General features: G+C 32.2%; 1 pseudogene; it reads left to right on the top strand.

Annotated features, from left to right (window-relative positions):
• Nucleotides 1–2,295: 2,295 nt before the first annotated feature.
• Nucleotides 2,296–5,943, top strand: LOC113367487 (annotated as a pseudogene).
• The last annotated feature ends 939 nt before the right edge of the window (nt 5,944–6,882 follow it).

Here is a 6,882-nt window from a genome sequence, read left to right as displayed (position 1 = left end):
CCAGCCATTTTAAAGATACAGAGCTAAATGTGCAAAAATGGCAGTACTAATGGCAGAGCTAAATGTGCAAAAGCGTCCGATTTAAATGATGCAAAGAATTTCTGCTGGTTTTAACAAAATAATTGATTTTAAAAAAAAAAAATGTTTCAACATTTTTTTTCAATTTTTTTTTTCTAAACATTTTTTTTATATCGAAAATAATTCAGATTTTATTTTTAATTCAGACTAAAGTTCTAATATACTTTAAACAAATAATTTCAACTTTGCAATTCAGTTTATATAATTCTTATAAATATTAGACAATGTTATAAGATAGTGTTAATAAATCCATATTAGATAATGTTATAATTTAATATTTATAATAATCTATTTGAAAACATTCAATATTTGCCTCAAGACACGATGCCATACACCCCACTAGTTTTTCTTATAATTAAATAATTAATCTTATATTGTTTTACAATTACAAATGTAGGAATGATAAAAGTCAAAACTTAAATTTTGCTTACTACTATCAGTATGCATCACGTTTTTATCAGGGTAGATACATAGATAAAAGAAGAGTGGGTGGATATTATCTCATTATTATCAATTTATTATTATAATAACTTATATATTATATTATCAAATAATAAAAATTATATAAAACACTAACCTACTGCAACTAGTAGTGAGAGGGAATGAAACCTGTCAATATGCAAAAAAAAACATGTGGTTTTAGGGCAATCAGACTTAGACAATACAAGAATAAGAATATAATTATTTTTTATTAACTTCCCATAGGGCAAGTTATAGTAATCGCAAAAAATCGAAAATGAAAATTTTTATATATCTTCACGTTTCAAAGGTTTCTGAACATTTTGGGACACTTTACAAGAAATCGATGTATGTGTATGTGCGAATATAATTTTGGTCGACGATTTCGGGAACACGAATCAACCGATTTGGATTTTTTAAAAAACATTCGATTCGTATTGATTTTGATTGACCAAGATTTTTAATCACGGTACGTGATGTTCCAGCCATGCTCCTCACTAGCCTATGTATCTATGAATATAATACACAAATAATCTTATCCTTATACTTGTTAACTTCCCGTAGAGTAAGTTATTGTAATGGGCCGAAAATCGGACAACATCGGAATTCTGAACATTTTGGCATACCTAAGAAAAAATGGATGTGTGTGTGTATGTATGTATGGATACAATTTTTCGTCCACGTTTTCGGGCGTACGGATCAACCGATTTGGATGGTTCAAAAAACATTCGATTCCTATTGATGAGGATATGTGCTGATTAGTTTTTGGCAAAGGCAGGTCCAGCAGTTACGGAAATAAAGAACAAAGAGTGCAGAAAATAGAAATCGAATTATTGAGAGAACGGAACATCCGATTTGAATGATCTAAAAAACATTCAATTAGTAATGATTGGGAGAAGTGGTTATTAGTTTTTTGCAAATGTAGGCCCAGCCATTTCGAAGATACGGAGCTAAATGTACAAAAAATGGAAGTTTTTGAGAGAACTAAGTGTCCGATTTAAATGATTCAAAAACTTTCTGCTTGTCTTAACAAAATAATTGTTTTTGGAAAAAAAAAATTGTTTCAATTTTTTTTTCATTTTTTTTTTTTTTTAAATACGTATATCGAAAATAATTCAGATTATATTTTTAATTCTGACTATAGTTCTAATATACTTTACAAATAGTTTCAACTTTGCAATTCAGTTTATATAATTCTTATAAATATTAGACAATGTTACAATATTTATAATAATCTATTTGAAAACATTTAGTATTCCTCGAACATTTCGTTACGGTACGGGAAGTTCCAGCAATTTGCCTTAAGGCACAATGCCACCCACCTCACTAGTTTATCTATGCTCTTATCTATGCTCTTATCTTATCTTATCTTTGCTTGCATCATATACTCTTCTTTTATCTATGCATTCATAATTCATCAGTTTCACTTTCTGGCCACCATCTGAGAAGACATGCCGTTTAAATTAAAGTAACATACTCTTCTTTTATCTATGGCGCTAACTATGTGTTGATAACTCCCAACCTACTTGTTTTGTTGGTGAACTTGTCCATAGATAAAACGCTGCATGTCAAAATTATTAAATTTGGTTAGAATGCGATCATTTGCTTGGAGAAACAATAATGTGACGCAGATACATTTACGTTTAGTGATGTGTGCAATTAAAAAAAATAGTTATAAAAACAATAATAATATGGCAAATACATTCTAGTATGAGATAAATTTCAAATTTATTAAATTTGCTTTTGTATATTATTTAGGTTTAATTGATAAACATTGCCTACATGTTCTATGAGTTGTAAAAAAATAAACATGTACTTACAGTGAATGTGTATATTGTAGGACTATTTAACTCAATATGTCTTCGTCTATAGAAATACCTCTCCGTGATACGGATGAGGTTATAGAACTCCATCCCGAAGGTTTACCAGATGGAGAAGAAGTGCTTAGTATTCTGAGGCAAGAGCAAGTTCAATTGAATACATGGTTAACTGTCGCTCTTGCATATTATAAGCAAAATAGGCAGCAAGTTTTTGTAGACATTTTGGAAGCTTCTCGTGTTGATGCCAATATTAATTACATTGATTATGAAAAAGATCAAATGCGTGGCTTGATATGCTTGCTGCATATTATGCACAGCAAGCAAATAAAGAAAAAAATAAGGATAAGAAAAAAGATTTATTTGCAAAAGCTATGTTACTATATAATACTGCAGATAAGATCATAATGTATGATCAAAATCACTTATTGGGTCGTGCATATTGTGCTCTTCTTGAAGGTGATAAAATGGAACAGGCTGATACACAATATAATTTTGTATTAAATCAGTCACCATCAAATATACCATCATTGCTTGGAAAAGCCTGTATAGCTTACAATAAAAAAGATTATAGAGGAGCTTTAGCATTTTACAAAAAAGCTTTGAGAACGAATCCGACTTGTCCAGCAGCAGTACGTTTGGGAATGGGGCATTGCTTTTTAAAATTAAATAATCAAGAAAAGGCGAGAATGGCATTTGAACGTGCTCTCTTTCTAGATCCACAATGTGTAGGTGCCTTAGTGGGCCTTGCAATTCTAAAATTGAATTTACAACAACCAGAATCAAATAAAATAGGTGTACAAATGCTTTCAAAAGCATATTCAATAGATTCTTCAAACCCAATGGTATTGAATCATTTAGCAAATCATTTTTTCTTTAAGAAAGATTATAATAAAGTGCAACATTTGGCTTTACATGCATTTCATAACACTGAAAATGAAGCCATGAGAGCTGAAAGTTGTTACCAGCTTGCAAGAGCTTTTCATGTCCAAGGTGATTATGATCAAGCTTTTCAGTATTATTATCAAGCAACACAGTTTGCACCTGCCTCATTTGTACTGCCCCATTTCGGTTTAGGGCAAATGTATATATATCGTGGTGATACAGAAAATGCAGCCCAATGTTTTGAAAAAGTTTTAAAAGCACAACCTGGAAATTATGAAACAATGAAAATTTTAGGTTCATTATATGCAAGTTCATCATCACAATCAAAACGTGATATAGCAAAAAGCCATTTATGCAAAGTGACAGAGCAATTTCCAGATGATATAGAGGCCTGGATTGAACTGGCTCAAATTTTGGAACAAACTGATTTAAAAGGTTCATTACAAGCTTATGGCACTGCCACTAAAATTTTAACCGATAAAGCTTTGGCTGATGTGCCGTCTGAAATACTTAATAATGTAGGCGCTTTACATTATAGACTTGGTAATCTTGAAGAAGCAAAAAAGAATCTAGAGGAAGCTGCAGAAAGAGCAAAATTAGAAGCTGAACAGGATGCAACATATTATAATTCAATATCTGTAACTATAACATATAATATAGCCAGATTAAGTGAATCACTTTGTATGTTTGATAAGTCTGAAAAGTTGTATAAAGATTTATTGATGGAGCATCCAAATTATATTGATTGCTATTTAAGACTTGGTTGCATGGCTCGTGATAGAGGTCAAATTTACGAAGCATCAGATTGGTTTAAGGAAGCTCTTAAAATAAATAATGAACATCCTGATGTATGGTCTCTTATTGGTAATCTTCATTTGGCTAAAATGGAGTGGGGGCCAGGTCAAAAAAAATTTGAGAGAATATTAGATAATCCTTCAACATGCACAGATGCTTATTCGATGATTGCTTTAGGAAATGTTTGGTTGCAAACTCTTCATCAACCCAACAAAGATAAGACGAGAGAAAAGAAGCACCAAGATAGAGCATTGGCCATGTATAAAGCAGTTTTGAGAAATGATCCTAGAAATATATGGGCAGCTAATGGTATTGGATCTGTTTGGCTCATAAAGGTTTATTTAATGAATCTAGGGACATCTTTGCGCAGGTTCGTGAAGCAACTGCGGATTTTTGTGATGTTTGGTTGAATATTGCACATATATATGTAGAACAAAAACAATATATTAGTGCTGTACAAATGTATGAGAATTGTTTAAAAAAGTTTTTCCAGAATCCAAATGTAGATGTTTTGCAATATCTGGCACGCGCTTATTACAAAGCTGGAAAGTTACGTGAAGCTAAACTAACTTTCTCAGAGCGCGACGTGTTGCTCCAGAAGATACTTTATTGCTTTATAATATTGCATTAGTTCTTCAAAAATTAGCAACGCAAGTTTTAAAGGATGAGAAATCTACTTTGCAAGTTGTTTTACAAGCAGTTGATGAACTAGGGATATCACTAAAATATTTTCAACATTTAGCAGCAAGTGGTGATAGAACTAAGTATGACCTTACAATGGCAGGATTGGAAGCTCGTCAATGCCAAGATCTACTTTCTCAGGCACAGTATCACGTAGCACGTGCTCGCAGAGCAGATGAGGAAGAAAAATCAATGCGCAAGAAACAGGAAGAAGAACGAATTGCATTCCGTAAACGTCAAGAAGAAGAACGTTTACGTGCTGAACAAGAACGTGTAAAAACTACTGAAGAAATGCTGCAAAAGCGTATAGAATATAGAGAAAAGACTAAGAACGCTTTACTCTTTGCGGAGTTACCACAAGAGAAGAAAAAAGGAAAATCGAGACGTGATGAATATGTGTCAGATTCAGGTGGAAGTGGTGCTGAAAGACCAATGGAAGATGGTAATGAGTCGAGAAAAAAGAAACGAGAACCAGCTGCTGGAAAGAAGAGAAAAGGTGGTGTCAGAAAGAGAGAGAGAGAAACACAGTAATAGAACTGGTTCTGGATCTGAAAGTGATGATGCCCCTAAATCCAAAAAGCCACGTGGTAAAAAGGGTAAACCAAAAAAAGAGAAAGAGGAGACAGAAAAACTTACCCAGAAGCAAAAGTTGCGTATTGTGTCAAAAGCTACTATTTCTACTAGCGAATCTGAGAGTGATGGAGGTAAAATAAAAACTGCAAGTGAGGATGGAAGCAGTGGTCCGGAAAGAAATTACAAATCTAAAAAAATTGCATCCAATTCAGATCGCTCAGACTCGGAACCTGATAGATCTAGAAATCGTCAATCTAGAAGCAGATCAAAATCAAGGGGTTCAAGGTCAAGGTCAAGGTCAGTATCAGGAAGTGGATCCAGAAAAAGCCGTAGTGTGTCCCGTTCCAAATCGCGAAGCGCATCGAGGTCAGCGTCTGGTAGCTCGCGAAGATCGCGCAGCAGATCAGGAAGTAGAAGCGTGTCAAGATCTAGAAGTAGATCTGTTTCCAGAAGTGTTTCACGATCTCGAAGTAAGTCAGGTTCTCGTAGCGGATCAGGTAGTAGATCTGGGGGCTCCAGATCAAATTCTGGTAGTAGAAGAGAATCACCAGTCTCTAGAAAAAGTGTATCTGGTAGTGAGTCTGGCTAAAACTAAAAATTATATGTTTTATATGTTGTAAATTGACGATACAATTGATGTTCATTTATTTTATATTGGAACAAAATAAAAATAACTAGTATTATATCACGTGTCTATGTCACTATTCTTATTGCTTTAACATGTATTTTTCATTTTAGGTTTTTGTATATTTGAAACTCTACATTTATGAATTAGAAAATTAATTAGTAATATTTCGAAAGTTTACATTTTAATTGTTTCAATAATAGATTTATCATCTTTATCAAGTAAAATTAAAATAAATATGAAACTAATTCTATATGCAATGGCTCTAATGACTTGTTTACTCAATTACATTATGCTTATACATGAAGCTACAATAACTACTGTAAATTCATTTTGCTGTATTTTAGATATTAGACATTAAAAAACGTATTGAAAAAATCCTATATGCATATGTATGTATGTACATATATGTGTATATATTATATGTATATATGTGTGAGATTGAAAAATCTGCTTTCGCTGATCTTTCATTTTCTTAAAACAACGCAATGAAGCGAATGTTCAAATTCGCACGATTTGAATAAAATGTGCAGAGTATATAGAATACTAACGCAAGCGTTTACTACACTAGACTTTCATCTAGCGCCCAAAGAATTGATTGAGCTATGCGTTTAAAGTATAATATTCAAAAAGAACGCCGTTTTCACAACGAACTTCGTGATTCGCTCAGGCATATACTCGTATGTATATATATATATATATATATATATATATATATATATATATATTAACAAAGTCTAATAATCGGGCATAACATCAATAAAAAACATGAATTTTTTTCAAAAATTTATTTTAAATCCATACGTTTCGGCTATAATCCTAGCCTTCATTCAGTGGAAAAATTAGTTGATCTTAGTGTTAAATTGGAAAATTTTAATAATCCATGGTATTAAAATATGGTAATGCACTACACTATGTATTATAAACATTAACTTGAAATTACACAATATTTTCACAAAATACTGATTT

The sequence above is a fragment of the Ctenocephalides felis genome, unplaced genomic scaffold (assembly GCF_003426905.1).
Source record: "Ctenocephalides felis isolate EL2017-DRISC unplaced genomic scaffold, ASM342690v1 CF-g0.4_SCAFFOLD_00708, whole genome shotgun sequence".
Classification (NCBI taxonomy): domain Eukaryota; kingdom Metazoa; phylum Arthropoda; class Insecta; order Siphonaptera; family Pulicidae; genus Ctenocephalides; species Ctenocephalides felis.
This window is presented reverse-complemented; position numbering and strand designations above follow the sequence as displayed.